This window comes from Tursiops truncatus, chromosome 16 (assembly GCF_011762595.2).
Source record: "Tursiops truncatus isolate mTurTru1 chromosome 16, mTurTru1.mat.Y, whole genome shotgun sequence".
Lineage (NCBI taxonomy): Eukaryota > Metazoa > Chordata > Mammalia > Artiodactyla > Delphinidae > Tursiops > Tursiops truncatus.
The window spans coordinates 29,220,342-29,247,847 of record NC_047049.1 but is presented as its reverse complement, the minus strand read 5'-3'; the positions used below and the strand labels follow the sequence as shown (position 1 = coordinate 29,247,847).

General features: G+C 46.0%; 1 long non-coding RNA gene across 2 annotated transcripts; it reads right to left on the bottom strand.

The window, feature by feature from the left end:
• Positions 1-12,077: 12,077 nt before the first annotated feature.
• Positions 12,078-21,759, bottom strand: LOC141276805 (uncharacterized). 2 transcript variants are annotated; one of them, XR_012326953.1, is made up of 3 exons: positions 21,116-21,759; positions 18,465-18,722; positions 12,078-12,899 (listed from the first exon to the last, which is right to left on the bottom strand). It is a non-coding gene; the product is annotated as an uncharacterized lncRNA (long non-coding RNA). The 2 variants fall into 2 exon arrangements; XR_012326954.1 differs by having other exon boundaries at positions 18,496-18,722.
• Positions 21,760-27,506: the final 5,747 nt, after the last annotated feature.

Genomic DNA, 27,506 nt, shown 5'->3' with positions numbered 1-27,506 from the left:
ACGCTTCTTCACGTGTAGACTCAAGCCTACACTTGAGTTTACGTTTACAGAAACAAGGCTGAGGTCTTCTCAGTGCATCTCATCAGAGGCTCACGATGTCAACCTTTCACCCCAGTGGGATAGACCCTCTGTCATCTGGTCAAGAGGTGTCTGCCAGCCTTCTCTACTGTAAGCTCACCAGTTCCCCTTTGTGGTTGACAAGTGTTTTGTGGAGAGATAGTCTAAGTCTGTGCTAGATCTTATTCCTCATCAAACCTCTACCCAGACTTAGCATCTCTGCATGCCTGCACCAACGGCCTCTAAGATGGTTGCCGAACAGTGAAAATTGATTTCCATCATTCCTTCTACCTTTGTTTGTGGACATCTTGTGGTAAAGAAGAGTTACCTCTTCTGGTTTACTTGTCTGTCTATTTCTGTCTATCTATCTATCTATCTATCTATCTATCTATCTATCTATCTATCATCTATATCTATCTATCTATCTATCTAATCATCTATCATCTATCTATCTGTCTATCTATCTATCTAACCACAAGTTTACATCAACACTTCCAGCTACAGTCTGTCACCTCAGGATTCTTTATAATCTTTCCCTCTTCCATATTTGTAAATTCCTTCTCCCACAGTGAAAAATTTGGCTCCAATTAGCCCCAAAATACTTACTTTTTCACTCACTCCCCTTTCTGTACCCTGCAGAGTTTCCAGCCCTGTCACCACCATCTCAGCCCACGGCAACTTCCTGGGTCCAGGGCCTTTCATCACCTCTTTGGCCCTGCTGCCTCTCAGCCCCCAGCCATACTGGTACCTCCAAGGGAATGAAAGAGAAAGGAAGATGAAGAAGAGGAGGAGGAGGAATTTGTGACCTTGGTCATTTTGTTCGGGATCGTTCTGTCTTGCTTCCCTCTGTACTTATCCCAGTCTGGGAACCACCCTCACTCCTAGGCTATGCCAAAGGGATGGACCTATTTTTATACTAAAGGACTCCCACTCTTCCAGGTGGTTGGATGGCGGAGAGTCAAGGCATTGGTTGGCCAACGATTGGTGAGGTGGTTGAGTCCTTTCTATCAAGGACTTGAGCCGAAGCTGGTGGACTCTAGGCAGCAAAGCTGGGACTTGTGCTGAATGACGCGGCAGCCACTGCACGCAGGAGGGTGGCCAGTCTGCAGGGAGCTGGGGATCACAGGCATGGGTCCAGCTTAAGCGGAGCATGACGCTCTTACAACTTGGGGGTCCGCTTTAAGAAAAAGATTATGGATACGAGTCTGTAAACTTGTAGGTTTTAGATATTCCTTGCTCTTTCCATTACTGTTTTAATTAAATTAGCCCAAATGGCTTTCTGATTCTTGCACCAGGAAGCCAGAACCCTGAGCATTAAAGCATTGACAACGAGCAGACACTAGCTATTTTTTTTCTTTCGATTTTGAAGGCCAACTCAGCTGAACGTTTTTGTCCCTGAAAAATAGTCCTCTTAACTAGACCACTGAATTGCCAGATAAGGTTTGGGATTTTGCAGCAGTAAACAAAGAAGAATCGGAAGTTATAGTTTCGGCATCGCTACCCCGGATTTTTAGTGTGGCTCACGAAAATGCCTTCTAAATCAAGTGTCTGAGTGTCCTTCAGGATTACTGTTGATTCAAGATTACTGGACATGCTTTAAATCCAATTCCAAATAACTTCAGAGTTCATGTCAGAAAAAGTTTAGAGACTCGCTAGCAGGAGATAACTTTTAGAAGTAAAAATTAATCCCCCTTACAGGAGGCAGTGGGCCCCAGGTGAGCAAAAGCAGACTGCTAATTAGAGAAGCTCCCCAGGGTTAGCTGACTTGCCAACAGGGGGCAGGGGAATGGGGGGTGGAGGGGTCCCTCCAGCCCCCTCCCCTCTTCCTCCATCCCATTCTTCTCCCATACAATCCAAGGATTGTTAGTGATTTGGGGGACCGTTTAGGAAGGATATGGCAAAGTTAACATTGCTGATGTCAAAAAGAAGAAAAACCGCCCAGTGCTAGAACAGGAGGAAGCTTTCTCACTAGCTAGGCAATTCCGGGCTCAAGTTCTAACTGTACTCACTCACTCACTTTCCTGAACATTGGGGTCCCTCTTCTATAAAATGGGTGTAAAATCAACACCAAAAGCTCTTTGTAAATAGCAAAGTAAACAACAATAATTCAACCACCGCTAACAGTTCTGGATTCTGTATGCATCAGGCTCTGTTCTGAGCACTTACATTATTTCATTTAATCTTTACAACAATCACATGTCTAACCATATGACATACAAGGATTATTATTCCCATTTTACAAATGAGGAAACTAAGGCACAGAGAGGTTAGATGATTTGCCCAAGGTCATTTAACTGATTAGTTGTTATTTTTATTACATTCAAAGACACTGGTTCAGAAAAGACTGAAGTGACTCGCTCAAGGTCACGGCATTAGTCTGATGAAGGGATAGCTTTTTAGTTTCAAGGGGAAATTAGCAGCAGGTTTTTTTTTTTCTTTTCTTGGTACGCGGGCCTCTCACTGCTGTGGCCTCTCCCGTTGCGGAGCACAGGCTCCGGGCGCGCAGGCTCAGCGGCCATGGCTCACGGGCCCAGCCGCTCCGTGGCACGTGGGATCCTCCCGGACCGGGGCACGAACCCGTGTCCCCTGCATCGGCAGGCGGACTCTCAACCACTGCGCCACCAGGGAAGCCCAAGCAGCAGGTTCTTTTCCCAATAAAGGGGGAAAGCTGAGACTTGGAGGACATGGAAGGCTTATGAGGGGTGGGCAAAATACGCCCAAGGTCCGATAAGGCAGGAAGAAAACTTTCAAATCCTTTCTCCAGCAGGCTGGAGCACAGGGGTGTGGAGAAGGGCCGAAGGGCTCTATGATTCTGGTACTTTCTCTTCTGGTGAGGAGAGGAGCAGCCCTTCTGTCTGTGGAGCTTAGAAGGCCAGCGTCAGCAGTGTCCACCCACAGATGGCCTGTCACCTCAGCTGCCCCGGAAACGTGCCCCGCGGGGGCTCCCACTGAGTGGCTGGGCTGCCCAGGCACAAGTAATCACCACCCTTTAAAAGCACAGCGCTGCAAGTAAGACGCACTTTTAGATTTCAAGCATAGTGTCTTCTACATTCATATTGCCATGTTACAATGAAATGGCATCAGCTAGTTCTTTATGTAAGACCTATAGGCCTTGACTAATTTAGAGGACAATTTGGTGACCTCCCCCCAAAAGAAAATCTTATTATAAAGAAATAGTGCTTGGAGGATGTTCAAGCCCCCAAAAGGATATTCGCTGGGGACCCTCTCAACTCAGTTCCGCGGCTGTTCAGTGGCAGAGCCAGGACTAAATACTTCCTTGGACTTTGGAGCTTGGCCTGTGGGATTGTTCTGACGTGGGTCCAATCCCAGGTTTATCTCTCACTCACTGAGGGAATTTGAGCAAACTACTCATTGTTTCTACACCTCCCTTTCCTCCTGGGTCTGTTGTGAGGATTAAATGAGATAATGCCTGTGAGGGCTCAGCGTGGGCCTGGTGTGGTGCTGCAGAAGGACTGTTACTGTTGTCTAATGTTCTTCCTATGGCTCACGAATAATACTCCCGATCTCATTCTTTTGAAGTAGTCTTTTGTTTTTCCTTCAATTTTTCTGAAGTATAACTGACATACAATAATCTGCACGTACTTAAAGTGTACAGTTTGATGAGTTTTGACGTATGCATATGCCCATGAAACCATCACCACAATCAAGATGATGAACATATCCACCACGTCGCAAAGCTCCCTTGTGCTCTTTTATAATCCACCCCTCCCCCTCCCTCCTTGTCCCCCAGCAAACACGAGTCTGCTTTCTGTCACTATACATTAGCTTGCATTTTCTAGAATTTCTATGGATGGAATCCGACTGTATGCACTTGCTTTTTTGTCTGGCTTTTTTACTCAGCATAATTATTTTGAGATTCATCTATCCTATTTATTATTGACTTGCTTTTGGGGGGGTATCGTCCTTTTCTCCCTCACATGATGGACAAAGTATTTCCAAGTGAGAGATGTGGACCCGTGGAGCACCTCCTCAAGGTCCTGGCTGCGGTTCCTAGGCGTACACTTGCGGCTGCCTGAGGTTTCTAACACTTGCGCTCTGAGCACTCAGTTGCTCCCTGTGTCCCAGTAGCATGCAAGTGCAGATGGCTCAAATGCAGCAGGACTTCAAGGGCACACACCAGGCAGCCTTCTCACATGACACGTGCCCAGACCCCATCCCCAGGATTCATAGGTCTGAGGGGTGGCCTGGTTGAAGAACGCTGTTCTCAAGTAGTGGCACGAATTTCCTAAAGTCACCTGGGCAGTAAACATTAAAGCAAAAGGGAGGGAATTAGGGCAGCACCTGGTGGTAAGAATCACATTTCATAGACAAAAATGAGATGCTCTGTAGTGTCTGAAATACATTGTAAGACATCTGTGGGGCATCATGAATGTGGTATCTACAGGTTTTATGACCACACGTGAAAATAAATCTGCTCCCTGGGCTTATTTCAGCATTCTAAACATATGTGACCAGAGTGCCACCGAGTATTGTGTGGACCAGGAAATCAACAAGGGTGGTGCCATCACCTGCCTCCACATGGGATTCCAGAAAACCACACCGAGAGGCACGGAGATCAGTATCGAAAATGAGACACTCAAGTTACCACAAAGAGCTATTCTTGCTTATTCCAAATTGCTCTGTTTCTCTAAGCAGCTATTTTCATGGCAAAGCCAGCCTCTTCCCTAGCTATGTATAGGGATGACTCAGCAACTTAAAAACAAGTGGGAAGAGAAAAGAAATCTGCAAATAAGCTCACACGCCAGGGATAACCCTGGGGGTAATTCAAAAGGTAGTGCAAGTTGGTTATTTTCCAAAATATCCGGCCTCTTTGAATTCCACTGTTGGGTTGGAAACCATCATGAGCTAAATATACACGAATGTTGGAGGGTCACTTTCTAGTAAGCGCTCAGTGTTTATAAAAATAGGGATTTAGAAGCAAAAGTCTCCTCCGTGTCTAGCGGTGGCGGTTCCCTGTGCTGCTGTTTGCTCTGCTCTCCAGGGACTGGGTTTTGACGACAGATGAGGGGAAGCGCGGGTCTATTTTTAAAGGTCTCTGGTTTTCTGACTGTTGCCAGGGAGAAGGTGGACAAAAGAGGAGCACAGTAAAGGAAGGTCACCTCAGACATTGGTTCAGTGAGTCAGTTAACGATTATTTACTGTTTCTACTGCCCGAAATACATTGGATCTACCCACTTGGCTCCATCTCCTTGGCTGCCATATTTATTTGTCCAGGAGGCCATTATTTTTCACCTTGTCTAAGTGGACTTCCTGTTTTCACTGGAGGCTCCTCCAGGAGTCCATTCTCCATCCTGCAGCCAGAGAGAGTTTTTCATTCCTTTTTTTGTTTGGTTTTTTTTATAGTTTTGCTTTTTATTTATTTATTTTAAGCATTTTTATTGGAGTATAGTTGCTTAGTTTCTGCTGTACAGCAAGTGGCTCAGCTATACGTATACATATGTCCCCTCTTTTTTTGGCTTTCCGTTCCTTTAGGTCACCACAGAGCATTGAGTAGAGTTCCCTGAGCTACACAATAGGTTCTCATTAGGTATCTATTTTATACATAGTATCAACAGTGTATATATGTCAATCCCAATCTCCCAATTCATCCTGCCCCCCACCTCTCCCCGTTGGTATCCATACATTTGTTCTCTACATGTGTGTCTCTATTTCTGCTTTGTAAATAAGATTGTCTAGACGATCTTATTTACAGAGAGAGCTTTTCAGAAGTGGAAATTGGACCAAATCACACCCTTGATTAATAGAAAGGCATAGTAAAAGATCTGGAAGCATACCTATCCTACCAAACTCTTCATAGTGGGTGTCCCCAGGGAAGGGGTGCAGGAAGACCTGAATGTTTTTACTGTGTGGTTGGAATTTTCTATAGTGAGCTGTATTTCTTTCATGATTTTGGAAGGATCTCAAATGTTTAATTTGGTCCCTATGTGCTAGGAACACTTAATCTTGCATTAGAGTCCTAGACACTGAAAATTCGAAGAGTTATGCTTGTTTGTTATGGCCTCGCAGGGCAGAAGTTGTGATCAGAGTGGAAGTGATAGGGGATGTGAGCTTTAAGAGGGAGCTTGCATAAGCAGAGCTGCCCGAAGATTCACTGGTTGGCCAGCACGGGTGGTGATGGCCAGGACAGGCGTTTGGGCTGAGGCTGGGTGCCTTCTGCTGGAAGTGGTGTCAGGAACTTGAGTGCCACATGCCCTAAGGGTCCCTGTATTTCTGTGATTCCACATGATGCCCCAGAAGGCAGATGTTTTTTTAGCCTAACTGCTAAGGGGATATTCTCCAGGGGCCTTAGTCCCTGTCTGCTTGCTTTCTTTTGTACCTCCAATTTCTATCAGTCAATACATTTTTAGAAGCCTTGAATTAACCTCTTAGCTTCATGTGCCAAGAAGGTTATAGATGGTGATTCTTCTGCGAGGAAAAAAGCACACGTAAGATGCACATGGATCCAAACTGGGTACTAGAAGTAGAAAGAAGAAGGGACCCTGGAAAAGTAGCTAAGGAGAAGCAGACAGCACAACATTCCCTGCTAATCTCGCTTCAACCCCAGAAGCCACTTCGCTGTAACTCCATTCCCAGTGTGCGTGCCCCGCTGCCTCTGGCCGCTCACTTTCTGACCCCAGCTCCTTCCCCAGGCAAAGACCACTCCCTCATGTAGCTCCTTGTATGGCTTCTGGAACGGAAGTCATAGTGCCATCCAAAGGGATGACATAGCCTTCGAGATGTCATTATTCCTATTCTGGAATAAATAGAGATATTAATCTGATTGGAAAAGCACTTTGTGGAGCCTCCCTTGTTCCCTGTACTGTCCCAGACATTTACAAGTTGGTTGAACCATGTTTTTATTTTTTCCACTACCCCAAGGCCATACCATTTTTCTTTTTAATATACAGATCATGCCTTGCTCAGAGTAAATGCTCAATAAATATTTGTTGAATTGATTTTCCCGTTCGGAGATGTGGCAGAAAGACCCTTTTGCTTTATGTGCGTAACCGGGTAAACCTCGGGTTCTGAGCTGGATCAACAATGACAAATGTACCCCAAGGACGGGAGTGGGGGGCAAGGACAGGAATGTGAGCCGTAGGCAGGAGTCAAGGTAAGAATTTGAGAGTGTGTGAGGCAAGGAACAGATGAAGGCATGTATAGCCAAAGTGAGTCGTATGAGAGGTTCAAGGGCCAGACGTTGCCCAAGGGCGGCCGAGTCAGACTCCCCGGGCTCATGTGTGTCCTGTTCTGTGATGCACATCCCTTTGGGTAACTCAGTTAATCCCACCCACTGAGCCCCATCCTCATCAGTGAAACGAGGTGGCCCCTAGTCAGTGTGAGGATTTAATGAGGGAGCTAATATATTTGAAAACACTATACACTGTGAAATGCGATGCAGAGAAAAGGCGAATTAGCAAGATTTGAACGCATCTAGTGACCTTGCAGAATTCTTTACAAGTATTCTTCTGCCTCTATCCCTCTCCTGCAGTTTTATTCCCAGGAACCCAGTATCTCTGAGATGGAGGATCTTGGAGTTCCTCTGGCCTGTTCCCGTCCTGTTCTAGACTAGGAAATGGGTTCAAGAGATTCAGTCACAAAGCGGCCTCCCTGGAGGCACAGTGGTTAAGAATCTGCCTGCCAATGCAGGGGACACGTGTTCGAGCCCTGGTCCGGGAAGATCCCACATGCCGTGGATGAACTAAGCCTGTGTGCCACAACTACTGAGCCTGCGCTCTAGAGCCCGCAAGCCACAACTACTAAGCCCGCATGCCACAACTACTGAAGCCCATGCTCCTAGAGCCCATGCTCCACAACAAGAGAAGCCACAGCAATGAGAAGCCTGCACACTGCAACGAAGAGTAGCCCCTGCTCGCTGCAACTAGAGAAAGCCTGCACGCAGCAATGAAGACCCAACGCAGCCAAAAAAAAAAAAAAAAAAGCGACGAATCAAATGGTATCAAACTGATCAAAGGTTGTCAGCATCGGACTCTTCTAATTTAAAGGTTTGCTTTGTTCTTTATTCCCCTAGTTTACATTTTACTTTGATCCCACATGTCATTTTAAGGACATCCTGATCACTATAGAAAAATGGGGTCTAACTATTGTGTGACAGAGAAGCTCACTCAGCAGCCCCCAGACCTCTTGTCTTCCTAGTAATGATAATTATCGCAGCTCAGACCCTTTGACTCTCTGCTGCTCTGACCAGGCTACTTTGGAAAGGATGACCTTCTGCAGGGTCTGCATCCCACTGGTCAAGGCAGGAGGAAAAAATAAAGAGCCTCTGCTCCCCCGTGTCTGCAGCATCACCGTGCTCTCTCTTGCCCAAGGGCAAGTCTCCTTCGATTCTGTCTGGTTTCCTGCCCGGAGCCTGCTTCCTGCCACCCCTCCGTTTTACCTGATGTCTTGACAGAGCTCAGCCCCAATTCGATGGCAAATCCACCTGAGCTTCCCTGTTTGGGCGCTGGTTCATCTAACCGCACGGTACCCGCAAACACGAGGGGTTGATATGTAGCCGTGTCCGTGTATGTCATAGAAAGGTCACCTAGCGGAATGATTACAGAACTGATTCGAGAATGAAAAGAACATGTGTGGGGTTTTTTGTTTTGTTTTTTTAAACAAAAAGACTAAAACTGAGAGACCCGAAGAAAGATGGGCACATTCTGTTCTGGTTTGTCCTTTTTCGAGCGCTGAGTCCCAGGAAGGCAGAGCGCTGGGCGGGGGAGGGCGGGGAGTGGAGCCAGTGCCACCTCATTTAGCAGACTTCCAAAGGCAGCCACCACCTCAGTTGTTGGGAGATATTTCATTCTGCTCGTGCCCAGACACCCAAAAGCCTGCCGGCCCAGCTCGGCTGTCCCCCTGCAGCCGTGCACCGTGATGCACCTGCCCGGGGCACCCCAGCTGCCCCTGAGTCCTGGCTTTTTTTTTTTTTTTTTTTTTGCCGTACGCGGCCTCTCACTGTTGTGGCCTCTCCCGTTACGGAGCAATAGGCTCCGGACGCGCAGGCCCAGCGGCCATGGCTCACGGGCCCGGCCGCTCCGCGGCATGTGGGATCTTCCCGGACCGGAGCACGAACCCGTGTCCCCTGCATCGGCAGGCGGACTCTCAACCACTGCGCCGCCAGGGAAGTCCGAGTCCTGGCTATTGAACTAGTGGCCGCTTGACCTCCCCAGATGTCTCACCCTGCACTTCTTGACCCGGAAACCAGCCTTCTTGCTCTGCGATCTCTTGATACTGGCAAACCTCTTCCTGGCTGCCCACATCGGTCCCTCCCTACAAAGGCTGATTATGACAGTAAGATGCAAGACACATTTGCCAAACCACCAAAGGCATTGCATAAATATATGAATGTATACATTTGTTAAAAACTGGCACACAATACTGCTAGTGACTGAATCAGAGCTGGCTGGGGAAACACAGATAAGCTATTAGCAAACTCGTTAATTTGTGGCACCTGGACACCATGAAGAGCATGCTGGTGTTGGAGGGCTGTGTGTTCTCACACACTCACTGGCTGTGTTGCTGCTGGAATAAGTCTCAGTTTCCTCTTCTGCAAAATGGGCTTAATAGTCAAAAACAATGCCCATCCTATTTACTTTATGAGGTTGTTGTGAGGATCAAAGAGTGTAAAGTTCTATGAAGCCTATAAAAAACACTACGCTTGCAAACAAGATTATTAGTTCCATAATTAGCAAAGTGCCTTGCTTAAACTAAGCGCTCACTAGACTTTAGAACTGTAGTTTGATTGTGAAAGAAAATGCTATTATCTCATGGCATTTTTTACCTGACATTCTTATGTTTGCCTCTTTATTACCTGTCTCCTCCATTAGACTCAAAGCTCCCTGAGAGCAGGAATTCTGACCATCTTAACTCAGAGCTGTAGTCCTTATGCCTTGGCTGGTTTTGGTACATTGATAATTAAGTAGTTTTGGAGTAGAGGAATGACAGCTTTCTGGCTCAGAGGGAAGCAATGGAGGGAGTAGTTAAAATGGTTAATTAAAATAGTTAATTCTTGGTAGTTAAATGTAGTAATGGTAGTTAAAATAGTTAATTCTTGTGAATGCATGTTTATCTAACTAGAGCTTGCTGCTGGTGTAGAAACAAAAATATACCTTAGAAAGCGACCAGATCTCTTAGAGATGGAAATATGGATGGAAACACTGAGCATGAGGAACAGGTAAGAGAACTGTGAATTTTGAGTAGAGAGAAAACATTTGTTCTAAACATCTCCTAAAGGGCTGACTCCTTCTGGGTTGCCCCAGAAGGTAGACGGGGACCTGCAGAGAGATGGAGTTTGTTTTAGTTAAAGGTATTTGAAAATAGGTTGTCCCAGGAGGCATGAGTTTCTTGTCAGAGGAGGTATTCAAAAAGAGGCTAGATGTATTTGTGGAACTAATGTTGTAGGTGGTTGAGTTACCATGTTGCTAGATGAGATATAAGATGGCATCCATGGCCCTATTTAATCCTGCCTGTAAGGCTCTGGAGGCAAAGTCCAATATAAATAAATAATATAAAATAATAGGGAAAGAGAAAGAAAGGAAAGGGGAGCAGGGAAAGGAGGAGAAGACATGGGGACCTCTGCTATTTGCTTCCTTGAAAATCTTTTTCATCCACAATCCCAGGTCCCCCTTGGGGAACCTCAGACACCACCCACACTCAACTCAGAACAACCCATGGTTCACATGCTCCTTCTCCAGCCATATCTACGCCTCTCGCTGGGTCACATGGCCTGAGTCTAGCCCTCAGCTCCAGTCACCTCAATCCTTAGTCACCCCTCCCATCAGACCGTCCTAGGGGCAGCTCTCCACCTGCTCTCCTTTAGTATAAGCAAGACAGCTATTTACTTCATAAGAAGGGCTTTTCATGTATGACTTCAAAATACTCATACCGAGTGGGATTTGATAGCCCTCATAGATTGCATGTTTGTGTCCTGCCAAAATTCGTATGTTGAAACCCTAACCCTAAATTCATATGTGGCTATATTTGGAGATGGGGCCTCTACAAAAAGTGGTTAAGGTTAAATGAGGTCATAAAGGTGGAGCCCTGATCCAATAGTATTAGTGTCCTTATGAGAAGAGACACCGAAGTGATCACTCGTGTTCTCTCTCTCTCTCTCCCGTGTGAGGACACTGTGAGAAGGTAGGTGTCTGCAAGGCAGGAAGAGTCCTCACCAGAAACTGAATTAGCCAAGCACCTTGATCTTGCACTTCCCACCTTCTAGAACTGAGAAAATACATTTCTGTTGTTTAAGTCATTATGATATATTGTTATAGCAGAATAAGAAGATGAATACACCCTCTTAGAGGTAAAGTAACTTCAAGAAAAAGGCATGATTTGAACTTCAGTTCTGCCACTTCCTACCAGGGGGCCCTCGGGTACATTGTTTTTTCTCTCTGAGCCGCAGTGTACTCGTTGGTAAAATGTGGATCTCAACATTTATCATAGAGAGCTACTGCGAGGATTAAGGGAGGAGTCTTATTAGGGTATGTGGGACACAGTAAAACTTTACCTTAGAAAACGTTAGATTTAAAGGAAGATACCTTTGTCTTGAGGCATGAGCATCTCTTGGTGTGATCCCTTGGAAGAAAAAAACAACAGCCATGACATAAACCACCTGCCCCCATCAAAGCTGCCTCCTCTGGACATTGAACTTGAAGTTCCCACTTGTTTATCAGTTACTCTTTGGGTTGGAAGAGTGTACATCGTCTACCAACAGCAGCCTCTCCTAACATCCACATCCAAGAAGTCCTTCATGTGCTCCTCTCCGTAGACTTTTGGAATCACGGCTCAGTGAATCAACCAGCCTGCCGGAACATTTACGCTCTCCTGCCCTCCTGAGCCCTGCAGACATAGGCCATAATTCCATGTGCACAATTTCCAAGTAACGATCATGGCCCCGGGGCTATAATTCATTCCCTGAGGCCACCCCCTGAAGGACACCTGGAGGTCCCCGACTGAGGAGCCAACCTACCCACTCAGCCCATGAGCACTGGCAGCTTGTTAGATCAAATCAGAGGCAGGGAGAGATTTATAGTTTATCTCAAAACACCCTGGACAGCAATGTCAATTCCAGACAAAGGGCAGGAGAGGGTACCTGGTGCCGAATTACAGGCCCCGCTTCTGAGGAGCAGCTGGCCTGAGTGCTTGCCCTGAACACTTCTCAGCATGCCGTCTCATCAGAGTGTGCACATCTGGACGCCCAGTAAGAGCAAGAGCTATACATTTTTCTTGCTGTTGAAGTATGGCTCCCTGGGGACCCAGCAGGTCTGGCCAGCACAGACACTTCCCGCATACTGAACTCAAACAAGCCCACATTCTCCAGGATAACGGAGGGAAAGCTTCCAAGTCTACAAGCTGCTGTCAGCCAGGAATTCAGGCATCCTTGCCTCGTGCTGAGAGGAAGCTCTTAAACAGATCACTGCCTTGGCCGAGCTTAGCGGAGGAGGAAGTAGAAAATGTGATTAACATGTAACTATAAAATGTTGCAGCCATAAAAAGGGAAGGGAAAGAAGTCAGCACGTAAGTAATGGCTGTGTGAATGGCCACATCAAGCCACTTCCAAAAGCTCCATCTCACCGAAGAGCAGTCATCTTGTTTGCCAAGTGGAAACTGCCTTAAGGAATCTCAAAATTAGTACCATTCTGCCAGCAGCCACACGAACTGTATGGAGATTCTGACCACAGTCAGTTTGCTAGAGTCTCTGATGTCCTTGCAGTTGACTTCAAAAAATAGGACGCATCCTGCAGGAAAAATGATGGGGGTTGGTTGGTTGGTTCTCAAACTGCGTTGTCATAATCAGGTGTGACGTGTTACAACTCATTTGTTTCGAAAGTAAAGAATTCATGCTGGGAAGAAAAAGAGAGAAAACATATTTGAGATTTCTCTGTACTAAACATCATCATCTCACTTACATTTTGAACTGATTTCCTGAAGGGAGAGAGAAAGAAGTTATTAAAGGGGAAACAAAGACCACAACAGTGATCAACTAAATGGGAGAAAAACCGCCTGCCTTGTGAGGGAACTCATCACACAAGGGAGGAAGTTCACCAAATGGGTCTAGGATGTCTAATGATAGCCTGGGGATTTCATGTTCTAGAAAAGGGAGTTTCTTTGTGATCATGCTCATTAAGGACTGAAGCTTATAGCTTGGGGAGGGTGGAATAAATGCATAAGTCCGTATGTGTGAACCCATATCCACATTGTGAACATGCATCCTATGAAATATATGACGAATCCGTAAGTCTGTATATGATGAGTTAAAACAAATCCCACTTTTCACTGCGCAAGAGAGTCTTTCTTTATGTCCAATACCAGTTTTGTCTGGTTAGACCCAGTAGGGGTGAAACATGGCATATAGTTTTGATACCTCCAAGACAAATGATGCTGCAGGTGGAAAGTTCTTCTTTTACAGAATAGAGTCATTGAGGCAGAAATTGGGGCAAGTACTCCAAGAGTCTGCTCTGGGCAGCATCACTGCCGTGGCGGTAGGAAAAACATTGAGATTTGCAGACCTTGTGTATCGATGGCCCCTGCCTGAGCACGCATGGCGGGGGCTCCAGCTCTCCCATCCCTTCCCCGGAGACTTTTGGCAATGCCCTCCCAAGCCTGATGCTACATGGCTCGACCTTCTTCTGTGATAGCCTCTGGCTCACACCCCTTCTGATGCTTGCCCTTCCTTGCTGTCCTGGAGAAAACATTCTTCCCTGGTATGTCACTCCCACGGGAAGTTCCTCCAGTCCTGCCCTACTTGCAACAAGACACACACCTCATGTGCTCTGACTTCTCAGGCAAAAGCTCCAAGGCAAGAGGAAAGGTTGCACTGGGAGAATCCTGTGTCAAGGAGGAATATCTCGCTGTGTGAGCAGGGCTCTCCCCAGGTCCTGAAGGCCTGACCCTGTAGGGTAGCCTCTTCCCACAGCAGTGCAACCTCCCATAGTCTCTGAACCTCAGTTTCCCCTTCTGTGAAACAGGCATGGGGTTACTAGGAAGATTACCTGGGACAGCAAACAGGCTTTGAAAATTGTAACACACCTCTCCAATGGCAGGTGGCATTGCTATTACGACACATGAAGAAGCAGAGGTTTTGGAGTTTGGGGCCATCTTCCTGGGAGAAGGAAGGGGTAAAGAGGCTAGGACGGTGGGTTCTGCTCCAGATGCTGGAGTTGCTGTATAGGAGTTAAAATCGCAACAAAGGAAATAACTGAAAATACGCACAGGAAGAGCTCTGGATGGAACAGGCTCAGGAGACTCAGGAAGTGACCACGAAAGCCTTCAAAGAGCAAAGAAGAAAAATGGTAAGTATGCGCGTCAGGCTACAGAGATCTATGATTAAAGAAGAAATGTGAAAATGAATAACGAGAATTAAAGTTCTGCAGACAAGAAAAGGAGGGGAGGAAACAACCCCAACCCTCCCTGCACATACATCCTTCATTACATCCTTCTTCCGCCCTGGGAAGGAGGGAGGGGCAGTGCACAGCTTTGAAGGACAAAACGGGGCAAGTCGAAACCACATGGCTGATGAGATAATGAGAGGTTAATAAGAGCAATTTCCAGATCTGTCAGAGAATGTGGGCGTGACTAAGCCTGGAACATGATTTGGGGGTCCCCTCTAAGATGTTACTGAGAGAAGGGGAAGCGGGGGATTTTAGGATCAGAAACCTTGCCCTGGAGGGGAAGGACCACTTCCGGAACAGATATCAAAGGACTTTCTCCTCCTAATTCTCACCTCACTGTTCAGAGAGGAAGAGGGATGGGGGATGGAGAGAGCAAGTCCTGACCAAGCCTGCAGTGGTGGGCGTGACCCCACTCCGTTCCTGGGGTCAGCTTCCCTGCCAGCTCCCCTTACAGCCTGGAAGGCCGGTACCCGGTCCATACCATGTAACATTTGCAATAATTTGTATTTAACGCCAGCTGACGTTTGAGCCATATTACTATTAATGGTGAGAGCTGAGGGAGTGATTCTCGAGGCACAGAAAGTTCCCTGAAGAAGCTTGGAGTCGCATCGCAAGGACCACACGTGGAAAAGAATGGTGTGACAGGACCTGAGCTTCTAAACAAGGCAGACCTGGCTTCTGATCCTGGGGCCCCTACCTGCTAAACTTGTCTCCTTGGAAAGGGACTTAACTACTCAGTTTACTCGCTGAGATTCAGTTTTCTCAGCTGTAAGACAGGAATGACATTACGTCCCCCAGAGGACGATCAAGTAGATGACCTAAGGTAACAGGTGCAGTGCCCAGGGCTACACTGCAGTACTGTGCTCAAGAAAGCGGTTCCTTACCAGGGCATTCAGGGAAACCAAGGCAAATAGAATCTTAGTTTGCAGCTGCACAGACTGCACCTAACACTGTCATTTAGCCATTGAGGCAAGCTCAGAGAAGTCACCGTATTCTCCTTTGTCCCACTCCCATCTTTTTCAAGCCCAGGGGTGCCTTTTAAAAGTCAGGAAAGGCAAACTGTTTAAAAGAAATACCAAGTTCCAGGCAAATGTTGGGGTGGGCGGGTGAGGGTCTTAGCCCCTGGGATCCACCTCTGCCCTGTAGTCACTCCTCTGGGGCCTGGTGGCTTCTTTCCTAGTTCCAGCCACTCCGTCTGCCCTGGATTAAACCTTCCCCATCCCTCTGAACTCTTCTGTAACGCCCGCTTTTGTAGTCCCAGAAGCCTTGGCTCTCAGGCTGCCCCCTGATGTGAAAAAGTCTCCATTTCACCTCGCCTAGTGATTGCACTGATCCACACTGAGGGGCGAACGAGGCTGAACTCATGAATATATCTGCAGCCCAGGAGTGCAGGAGGGGTGAGGGTTGAGGGCTGCAGGAGGGGGTGTGCAGGGGGCGGGGTGTGGTCACCAGGTTCACAGGCCAGCACACACCGTCAGGAGCGGTGTGACTGCCCCTGGCCCGAGAAGACCCCTCCTCACTCGCAGACACATTCTCCCCAGGCTCGGGGGGAGAGGATGAAGCACTGGATGAGTTCGTATTGGCCCCCAGTCTTCGGCGGCCTCAACGTTGTAGCTGAGATCAAGGGCAGAGGCCCTGTGGGCTGAGTCCCTGCCGGCCAGTGGCTGAGCTGCCCACATCCGCCCCTGCCCCCCCGGGCACAGACTTCTCACCTGACAGACGTGACCAAGACCTGCTCACAGTGAGCTCAGCGTTTTATTTCCCTGCTGTGACATGTAGTATTTGAGCTGTGAGATCCCATTAGCTCTCCCGTGACCCTGGGGCTTTACATTTTCCATTGAATTAATTTTAACCAACATTCATTGGTTGTGTGCAAAGCTCTGGGCTCAGCACAGAAAAGCTAATGGTCAATTGGCCCCAGGGGAGCTCCCAGTGTAACAGGAACAAACCTGTAAGCCCAGGCTTCCAGTACCAGGCTGGGCGGGTCTGGGGAATGAGCAGTCTGCCGGAGGGCAGGGCAGAGGGACAATTCCTTCCACAGGGACTAGTGGGCCGGGTACAGCTGCTGGTTTAGAGACAGCTACTGAGAAGAGGGAGACCTGAAGTGAGCTTTCTTGGGAGGTCTTCAGACAGAAGAGGCACAGAGGAGGGGGTGCAGGCAGCCTGTGGCGGGTGGGGAGAGAAGCTGGAGAGGGAGTTGGGACCAGACCACAAAGAGCACTGGTTAATACTCAAACCTGGCGGCCAGGGAAGGGTCAGGAGTCTGATCTCTCATACGGTACGGAAATATCTGAGTGTACATGCATTTTTTAAGGGGAGACTATACATTTTATCAGGGACTCAGTGAGATACCTCACTGCTGATCTAGACCATAGGGGACCCATCAGAACTTTAAAAAACTTATTTATTATAGAGATTTTCCAAGTATACCAAAAGTAATGGACCCAATATACTGGCATCAAAATGCCCCACCTTCAGTGATGACCAGCTCACGGCCAGTCTTCTTTCAGCTGTTCCTCCACCTCTTCCCACACTCCCAAATTAATTTGACATGAATTTCAGACATCATATTGTTTCAATTGTAAACATTCAGTATGTATCCAAAAGATAAGGATTCTTAAAAAAAAACCCACAAGCTTAAGTCATCTAAAATGTTTAACAACATTTCCTTAATATCATCAACTATCCAGTCAAGTGTTTACATCCCCTTATTTTTATTATCAGTTTGCTTATTTGATTCAGGACCCATATAAAGCTTGCAAATTGGTCTTTAAATCCTCTTTTAATTCATGGGCTCCCCTTTCATTTCTGTCTCTCTTTTTTTTCTTCCTCTTGCAATGTTTTGTTGAAGAAACCTAGTCATTTGTCCTGCAGAGCTTTTCACAGGCTGGATTTTGCAGGTGTGCCCAGGGTCATTTAACATGTGCCTCTATCTGTGTCTCCTGTAAATTGGGAGTTAGAACTAGAGATGTCATCAGATTCAGGTTTGATTGTTTTTTTTTCCCCTCCCGAGACTACTTCAGGAGGGTCATAATGCCTGGTCGTCTCCCTTCCTGCCATCAGCATGATATTATGCAGGAAGAGAAATGCTGGGCATTTCAGAAAGGGCTCTCTGTAGAGCGGAGTCTGGGCAGAGTTAGGGAGACTTGGAGGCAGGCCAGCCAGTTGGGAAGCTCCTGCAGTGATCTCAGCAGCTGCTGCCTTCCAGCCTTGCAGATGATCTCTTGTAAACAAGGGCTGCCTTCCTGTCTGCATTTCAGAAGGCCCACTGGAGCTGCGGGCAACCCTCTGAAGCGACAAGCTTGTTTTTGTGACCTGGAGGGACTTGAGAGCCACCTGAGGTGCATGAAGCAACTAAATACAGCAAAAGAAATGAGCCGCTTTTATGGCTATGTTTGCTTTTTTTCTGAAGCTTTGCTAGGTGAATTATATCTCCAATGTGCTGCCCCTCCCCAGAAACATAAAATCCCCAGGGGTTAGGAGGTGGGATGGAGCTGAGAACCCCCGTCTGTGCGGTTTGCTGTGTGTGTTTTAAACGAGAAAAACAGCAGCTGTTTTTTTACTAGCAAATGCTTAAACAGTGAAAAAGCCCCAGATTGCAATATCTCATCCTACTAAAAAGGTACCAGGAACTTAACGTTTGAAAATGGTTTCCAATCTCTTTTGGGACCAGAAATAGTCCTGTTATCTGTATGCCCATCAGCTAGTCTCTGACTCTCCTTGAAATGCAGGAAGGAGAGAGAAAGAGAGAGAGAGAAGCATAGCATACCTCTTACACATAAAAGTATCCAGTAATGTAATTTCTGAATGTGTAACTCGGCTTATTTTCCGATAGTCTTGAGTCATAAAATGAGACATTAATTTTAGAAAACACTTTGATTCTAGGATGTAATAAAATCATATTGGATGCTGTGAAACATTTTAAAGTGTGCTCTTAAAGGAAAATAATACACTTTGGATGACTATTAAGGAGTTCAGCTATTCAAAATAAACTATAAAATGCAAATAGAAATGTACCTGCACTATGTTTGCATTTTGGCACCAATACCTTAGAGCTCTGCTGTGGCAACAAGAATGGCAGCTGAGGGCTTCCCTGGTGGCGCAGTGGTCGAGAGTCCGCCTGCCGATGCAGGGGACGCGGGTTCGTGTCCCGGTCCGGGAAGATCCCACATGCCACAGAGCGGCTGGGCCCGTGAGCTATGGCTGCTGAGCCTGCGCATCCGGAGCCTGTGCTCCGCAACGGGAGAGGCCACACGGTGAGAGGCCCACGTACTGCTAAAAAAAAAAAAAAAAAAAAAAAAAGAAAGTCAGTCAATAATAGAGGAAGAGGTTAGCTATCATTTATAGCTGAGGGAATATTTTGTAATCTCACTTTTGTTATTCAGTAAGGGTAATATCAAGGTATTTCTCTGATTTGTGAATATTGAAATTCTGTGGTATGGTAACCAGCTGCCAAGCTGATGCCCAGGGACTCCTGGCCTTCACGACTAGAGGGGGATGTGTAGTCCTTCCATATTGCATGGGATTGGCCTGTGTGGTCAATAGAATATGGCAGAAATAATGGAAAGTCACTTCTGAGATTAGGTCATAAAATACATTGTATCTGTATGCAAGTGATTGAGGTTGGATTCTTATCTCACACCATAGGCAAACAGTTTACTCAAAATGGGTCAAAGACCTGAATGTAAGAACTAGAACTATATAAAACTCTTAGAAGAAACCTAGGGAAATCTTTATGACCTCGGATTAGGCAATGGTTTCTTAGATATGACACCAAAAGCACAAGAGAACAAAAGAAAAAATAGATAAACTGGACACCATCAAAATTAAAATTGTTTGTGCTTCAAGACCAAAGTCTTGATCAAGAAAGTGAAAATAAAACCCAAAAAATGGGAGAAAACTTTTGCAAATTATATTTGATAAGGATCTTATATTTAGAGTATATAAAGAACACTTATAACTCAATAATAAAAAGACAAATAAAGGGTCTGAATAGACATTTCTCCAAAGGAGATATACACGTGGCCAATAAGCACATGAAAAGATGCTCAACATCACTGGCCATGAGGGAAATGCAAATCAAAATCACAATGAAATACCACTTTACACCCGTTAGGATGGCTATAATAAAAAAAGTAGACAATAACAAGTGTTGACATGGACGTGAAGAAATTCAACCCCTTATACATTGCTGTATACATTGGGAATGTAAAACAGTGCAGCTACTTTGAGAAACAGTCTGGCGGTTTCTCAAAATGTTAAACATAGAGTTACCATATCACTGAGCAATTCCATTCCTATGTACATACCCAAGTGAAGTAAAAACACAGGTTGACACAAAAACTTGTACATGAATATTCATAGCAGTATTATTCATAACAGCCAGAAAGTGGAAACAACCCAAATGTCTATCAATTGATAAATGGATAAATAAAATGTGGTCTCTCCACATAATGGAATATTATTCAGCACTAAAAAGGAATGAAGTACTGATATATTCTACCAAAAGGACGACCTTTGAAAACATTATGCTAAGTGAAAGAAGCCAACCGTGAAAGACCACATTGTACGACTGCACTTATATGAAATGTCCAGAATAGGTAACTCCCTACAGAGAGAAAGTGGATTATTTGTTGTCTAGGACTGGGGGGCTTAGGGAGAAATGGGGAGAAACGGTTATGGGGTTTCTTTTGGGGGTGATGAAAATACTCTAAAATTGCTCATGGTGATGGTTGCTCAACTCTGTGAATAGCCTAAAAATATTCACATACTATACACCCAAGTACTTACCAGCCTGCTTAAAAATTAGAATATTACCAAGAATACTACTCACTCCAGTGGAATTCTTTTCCTTTTCCCAAAGGAAACTCTGAATTTTATGTTAATCCTTCCTTTACTTTTCTTTCCATCTATTGTTTTCTAAGGTTTCTGGTTGGTTGTTTGTTTGCCCATAGCAGCCAGCATGTTTGCAGTGGGGAGGATTCTAGACCAGACTAACCATTTTCAGGTTTCTGGGTAAAAAATCCAGACAAGAAAAGTCTAATACCCATCTTCCCTCTCCCATGACCACCCTAAGTAACGTAGACTCTGGGTGGCATGGCTGTGTCTTGAAACAAATGCCATTAGTCATGTACCATTAAAGATCAAAGGGAAAAAAAAAAAAAGATCAAAGGGACTTTAAATATCATCTAGGCTGAAGATGGTAAATTGTCGTCAGAATGCTGCCATTCCTGCGCTCATGCAGACATCACTAATCCATCAGGATGTTCTTTCATACTGACCTGTTTTGATCCCAGGGAAGAGATGGTGGCTGTTACTACCATCAGTCAACCACAGGAAGGAAACTAACATTTATTAGACATCTACTATATGCCAGGGACTGTGCCAAACGCTTTACCCTTTATCTTATTCAAACACCACAATTCTCTAAGCACTAGTATCTCCATTTAGGGCTGAGGAAGCATCACTCAGAGATATTGAGTCACTTGCCCATGCACTTAGCAAATGTCAGAGCAGAGATTCAAACCTGTGCAGTTGGGGAGCTGGGTGGAACCTGATCCCCGAGAGAAATACAAATTAATCACAGTGAAAAGATGCCACAAGACCACACAGAAGTCCATCTCAATCAAACACGTGAATGAAGCTACCAAGTAGATCCAGTTCCTCACCTAAGAAGGCACAGCCTCTCTCTGGGCAGACATTAGCCAGCAGCAATGGTATCCATGGGTGCCCGAGATTCTCCAATCCTCATTACTGGAGGTGATGAGAAAAAAGAGGGAGAAGGGAAGCAAGGCGTCCTTTGGCAGCAGAGTCCCAGAGCTGACACCCCTGCAGTGAGGGGATCTGAAGGAGACCTCTTCTTTCCTGCTCTGTCCAATGTCAGGCTTGCCTCTGAGGAATCACTGGTCACCAAAACCTTCAGACATAAGTTTTTAACAATTTTGAAAGTTCCGGGCTATAAACTCAACTCTAGATAGGCCACGCAGAGGGCCTAGTTCAGACAGCTCTCATCTGATAGAAAATCCCAGGAGGCCTATGGATGTGGCCCACCCTGTAGAGCTCATTTGGGCACAGGCATCTGAACAGACACTCAAATCACTTGATGGACGACAGATCTGAGCTGAATTCTGGCTCCAAACAAAGGTGGGGCCGGTCAGGGCACCCCACTGGAACTTCTGCCGTTCCCGCAGGAGAGGCTCCTGCCTCCAGGTCTGGTGGAAGCTGCGTGGATGGAGCCAAGTCAATGCTTAATCATCATCTAAGACCAAAACATCTTTTAAAAACACCCCAAAAATGCTGCTTTCAAGTTTGACGTAAGGGGACTCAGAGCACTGAGCACAGAGCAGGAGCTGCTCCAAGCAACCAAAACGGGCGGGGCTGAAGCCAAGCAGCCTGGGGCTTTGCCTCCGCATTTCAAAAGCCTGAGTCAACCCATGATATTTTAGCCACCCGTTGACTTCCTGAAGCCTAATTACAGCCCCCTGGGGAGGCGGGGGGTGGGGGACACACACACACACACACACACACACACACACACACACATTCCTCTGGGTAACGCAGGGAGGCCCACGCACAGCCCCATGACCCCTCTTTGCACGTGCAGTGTGAAGTGGGAGATGATGCATAACAGGAAAGGGCTGTCACACCTTCTGAGCCGGACCGGCTGATGTCGCGGGAATTGCCGACTTCACCCTCAGTGCACTCACCAACTCAGTGTCCTCTTTATCCCAGGTGAAAAGGGACGGTTGTCTCACTTGGTGCCCAGGGTCCCCAGAATGTTTACTCTTCTTTGTAGAGAATATTTCTGGGCCCGTCCTCTTTTCTCCCACACTATCTAGGACAAAGCTCCCCTTACAGATGGAGGGAGGACTGTGGAACCTGCTCTGGTTCCGTGTCTCCCCCCAGGATAAACAGCTTTACCCTCAGCTTTACGAATTCCTTCCTTATTCTTACTTATCTTAGAAGCTATTTTTAATTGACCCGATGTCTCATGATCTACTGATAAAAGCACCACTAAAAGTGTCCTGTGTGCATGGAAATCACTGTTAATTTGATGTTAAATCGAGGCCTTGGCATAGATTAGATGCAAACTCAGATTTTTACTTTGATGCTATGGCTCTTCCCCTTACGCTATTCCGGTAAGAGGGAGACAGAGGAGAAGGAGGAAATAGGGAAGAGACGGGGGTGGGGGTGGTGGTGGTGGTGGTGGTGATTGTTTTGTCTCTAGTTGCAAGCGACAGAAACTGACATCTAGCTTAGATGGGAAAGGATTTTATTAGAGGGGCACCAGGTGGCTTTCAGAATCCAGTGGCGGGTCCAAGAACAGGGCTTCGAAAAGGACAGAAACCAGAGCCTACTGGGGTCTGGGCAGGAGAAACTAATTAATGATAGCTGCCTTGGGGCTCTGTCCCTGGAACAAATTTGCTCCCACAATTTCTGTCTCACTTGGAGCGATTGTCTAAGTCCCAGGAGAGAGCCTGATTGGTTGTACTAGGACTACTTGTGTACCTTAGGCCAGGAAAGAGAAGAGCCCCAAGATGACACACAGTGCAGGGGAGACACCTAACTCTACACGCTGTTAGCAAACGAAGGAGAAATGGATGCTGAGTGCCCAAACGACTACTATGCCAAAACTTTCTAGGTGTTGGGGACGAAGATTCTGGCCACCGCAAACTGGATTAGGGCTGGGGCAGGGCCCTGCAGGTTGAGTCTTATTCATGACATTGGGATGGCCGCCATCATTACCACCATCTCTTTCTATCTAGGAAAGGGGGGCTGGGCCCCTACATTCTCCAAACCTGGCTGCTGGGGGGGGGGGAGCGTTTCTTCTCTCAGGAAGTAGTCCTCATCCAAAAACATAAGATCCAGCTATAAGGTGGTAGACCAATCAGCGGCTTACAATCAACTGTGTAGACACACTGTCTTATAAAGACCACTCATAATGCAGTGGTCTTTACGGTCAAATGACTTGAGTTGGACATCTAGCACTACTTACCTGTTATGAGCCTCTGAGAAAACACCTATGTACTCTCTGAGCCTCAGTTTGTTCTGCTGTAAAATGGGGAGATAATAACATGTACTCTGCCTCCGTCTACATGTCGTTCTATCAAATGAAATAAAAATTGTCAGAGTTTGTAAGCTGTGAGCTATATACAGATACAAAGAGGCATGCTATAATTTTCATTATTATCAAGTGAGGCCAGGCTGCTTGAATAAGTGGACAGAGGCAGGAAATGCAGCTGGAAACCACAGTACCTGAGGGGAGGTTTGAGGAGTGCAGGATGGGAGCTTAGAGGGCAGTAATCTAGGCTTTCCGATTCTTCTCAAGGTCAAGCGCTATGAATAGGTGAGGCTCCACTAGATGCCGTCACACATCCCAAGGTCAAATGGCCTGAGGGTAGAGTTATAAATTCCACCAGTAATTTTAACAGCTCTGTTTTTTTTTGTTTTTTTGTTTTTTTTTTAACATCTTTATTGGGGTATAATTACTTTACAATGGTGTGTTAGTTTCTGCTTTATAACAAAGTGAATCAGTTATACATGTACACATGTTCCCATATGTCTTCCCTCTTGCGTCTCCCTCCCTCCCACCCTCCCTATCCCACCCCTCCAGGCGGTCACAAGCACCGAGCCAATATCCCTGTGCCATGCGGCTGCTTCCCACTAGCTAGCTACCTTACTACGTTTGTTAGTGTGTACATGTCTATGACTCTCTCTCGCCCTGTCACAGCTCACCCTTCCCCCTCCCCATAACCTCAAGTCCATTCTCCAGTAGGTCTGTCTTTATTCCTGTCTTACCCCTAGGTTCTTCATGACATTTTTTTTCCTTAAATTCCATATATATGTAACAGCTCTGTTTTAAGCTCTGTCTCCTTTACTGAGACCCCCAACTGCGAAAACCTTCCTGGCAATTAAGCCTCTTGAGGCTGAGCATTGACAAAGCTGGGTTGCCTCCAGACTCCCTTCCTCGCCTCTCACAGGTTGGCATCACGCAAGGATGGAAGCTGATAAAACACTCCCTCTTCCATCGCCTACCTATATCTCGCTGGCCGTGTTTCCTGCAGCTGTGCTCCAAGATGAACATTTCAATCGTCGTTCCTTAATAGCTTCATCTCCCCCTACTCCAGCGGGATGTGAATTCCGCTCCTCGCTTACATGCCCCACTTTAAGCCATCTGCACGCACTACAGGACACTTGCCACCTGACATCTTGATGTTCAAAACCATCCAGATCCTCTGGAATCTCACTGCTTGTGCTATTTATGCCCTCGGAGCATGAAACAGAAAGCAGCCCTCTCATCTCTTTATTCGAAATGTTTCATACAGGTTCCATGGACCTGGTCTGTCACAAGATGGGCTTGGTCTAACACAATCTTTTTATTAATTTCTCATTGTCTTCCATATCCTTGTCCCTTAGTGACTATTCCGGACCCTCTCTTCTTTAAAATCCTATTCCCACTCACATTTTTATTGCTTATTTACTTCCCAGAGGCTTCCTGAGGTTATGGACTCTGTTTTATTTTCGTCTGTATCCCTAACACCCAGCACACGCCCACCCCATCGTAAGTGCTCAATAAATGCAGGCCACGCCTGCGCGGATAAGCCCTCTGACGCTGCTGTAACATGTGGTACCCCTGGTTCTAAACTAAGCATCATTAAAGCAGCAATCTGGAAACGGTTCTGTTAACCTCGTTGTCTCAGTTTGGGAGTTGGAATCTTGTTTGGTCAGTCACCTGTGGGACCCTCCATTACAGATTTATAATTATAATGATATCCAATAACGTTTTTACTGTAGGACTTCTAAAGACAGCAAAAGAAGTATTTGAGACGGTCTGAATCTTCACTCTGGAACGATAATCTTAGACGGCTTACTGTAAAGTAAACAAGCATAACTATATACTGTGAAGTACAGATATACAGTGGGATTCTGATATTCATTTCCACTCACTCCTCACCAAGGATTGGTGAAAATCCTTAGCCAAGCGCAGTTAAGGAAATGTCCCTGTTTCACCTGGTTTGGGTTTATTGTCAGCGTGCCACTCACAGATCCTCTTCCTCCAGCTTCCAGGCTGTTCCTGCTTCACACTGCACGGTCCCGGGAGGCTCCGCTCCCTGCACCAGGATTCCCCACACAAGGACTTGTGTCACTGCAGAGACTTCTTGTGTTCTGATTGCAATCCTACACAATCCAGATTTTAAATTAAAAAGGTGAAAGTGGAAAGATGTGGATAGAGGTTCATAGAATATCATCATTGGAAGAGACACGAAACATCACTGAGTCCAAGGATCACACAGTTTTCTTCCTCAGGTGTCTTGCCAACCAGCGCTGCGTCCAGGCTTTGCCGGAAAAAATGTAGTGACCACTCGGTGATTTGGCCACAGGCACGGGATGAAGAGTGACATATGTCACATATCTGCCTCCTTGCAGAAAGGCAGGGGAGTCATATGGGTGAAGGAAGGGCAGGATTCAAGTTGAAAATAGCCCTGGGGTTTCAGGAAAGTGGAGGCATGGTGGCAGAAATAGTATTCTTTTACTCAATATCAACTGATATTCAAAATCACTTTCATTCCAACAAGACTAGTAGCAAAGTGCAAAATAGTGGCAAGAATGCCACCCGGCTGGTATGGGGCAAAACAGGCCCAAACCCAAGCTTCCGTCAAACAACCAAAGCTGCAACTCGGCTGATTTCCAGATCGTGAGTGTTGGTGGGAGAACAGGGCGGTGGCTGACCAGCAGAGCCCCACCTCCCTCAGGCCAGGTGCAGCCGACTTCATGGACCAGGCATGTTAGGAGAATCTCAGCTCTAAAGCAGCTTCTGCAAACCCTCTTTCAGCTTCAGCAGAAGGGAAGTTGCCATCCCACAGGGGAGGGCAAATCAAAGTGTATCCTGGGACACAAAATGCTGGAGACGTTTAAAAAGTTGTAATTTAAAGAAAGGGGGATAACACTTTGATGAGACCTAAATAAACACATGCATATGAGCCGCAGAGAGTTACGGAGTAAATTACTGCTCATTAATAAAAATAAACCAAAGGGATTAAAAGACATAATACAACCTGTAAATTCTCTGGCGCTCTGAATTTTTGATGTTAGAAGTGAAACACAAAATTCCTAATTTTAGAATTCCAAACCTAAAATTAAAATGTCCAATTATAGGGACTAAGTAAATGAAGGTTTATACACTTAGGGGACTGTTATGCACCTATTAAATCTTATTAAGAATGAAGGGTTTAGAACAACACGGGAGATGCTTGTGATGACTTCAAGTGAAACCACAGTTTTGTAAACACGGGATAATGTGTTTCCAGCTAGGAAAAAAGGTGCTTCACTGGAAAAAGCTCTCTTTATTCCTTTACAGAGTAAGAAAGGGTTAACGTTACGTATTATGTGTACTTACATCATTATCGCTCTCTGCATGTTTTCAGCTGTCCATCAGGCATCAAAATAATAACGGCATTTGTGCTCAAGAGCTGTAACTATGGGTGGTTTTCCTTTTGTTAGTTTTATTACAACTTTCCTTCCATTAGAGTGTATTGTAGCAATATTAGAAAAGTGATAAAAGTAAATTAAAGCATTCGTAATTCTACCCTGGATAGATAGCATTTGGTGTTTCCCTTCCAGGTATTTTCATATACAGATACATATGTAAGTACATTTATTTTATAAAATTAGAATCATACTTGTGTCTGGTGAATGTTTATAACCATCGACCTTGCACTGGCTGATGCCATCCTGGCCCTGGGAAGCTTCCTCTTTCCTCTGGGTGGAAGCTCACAGGCAGTCAGATCACAGAGCAGTTTGTAACCCAACCAAGTCTGTATGTTGCTTTGTAAGATGTTAAACCTGAAATCAAAATAATGTGCAATCTTCTTAGTTTCCACAGAGGTAGCCCCTCCCCCAGTAATCTGATGAGCAATTTGCTTTTGTCCTAGAAAAAAACAGACAAGGGCAGGATGGCTCATCGAATACAGTGCCCTTGCCAAATGGCGTGTGGACAGGAAAATGTCAAGGGGTCCTCCTGGAAGCACTCGACCAAGAACAGCACCCTCAGTGAGCAAG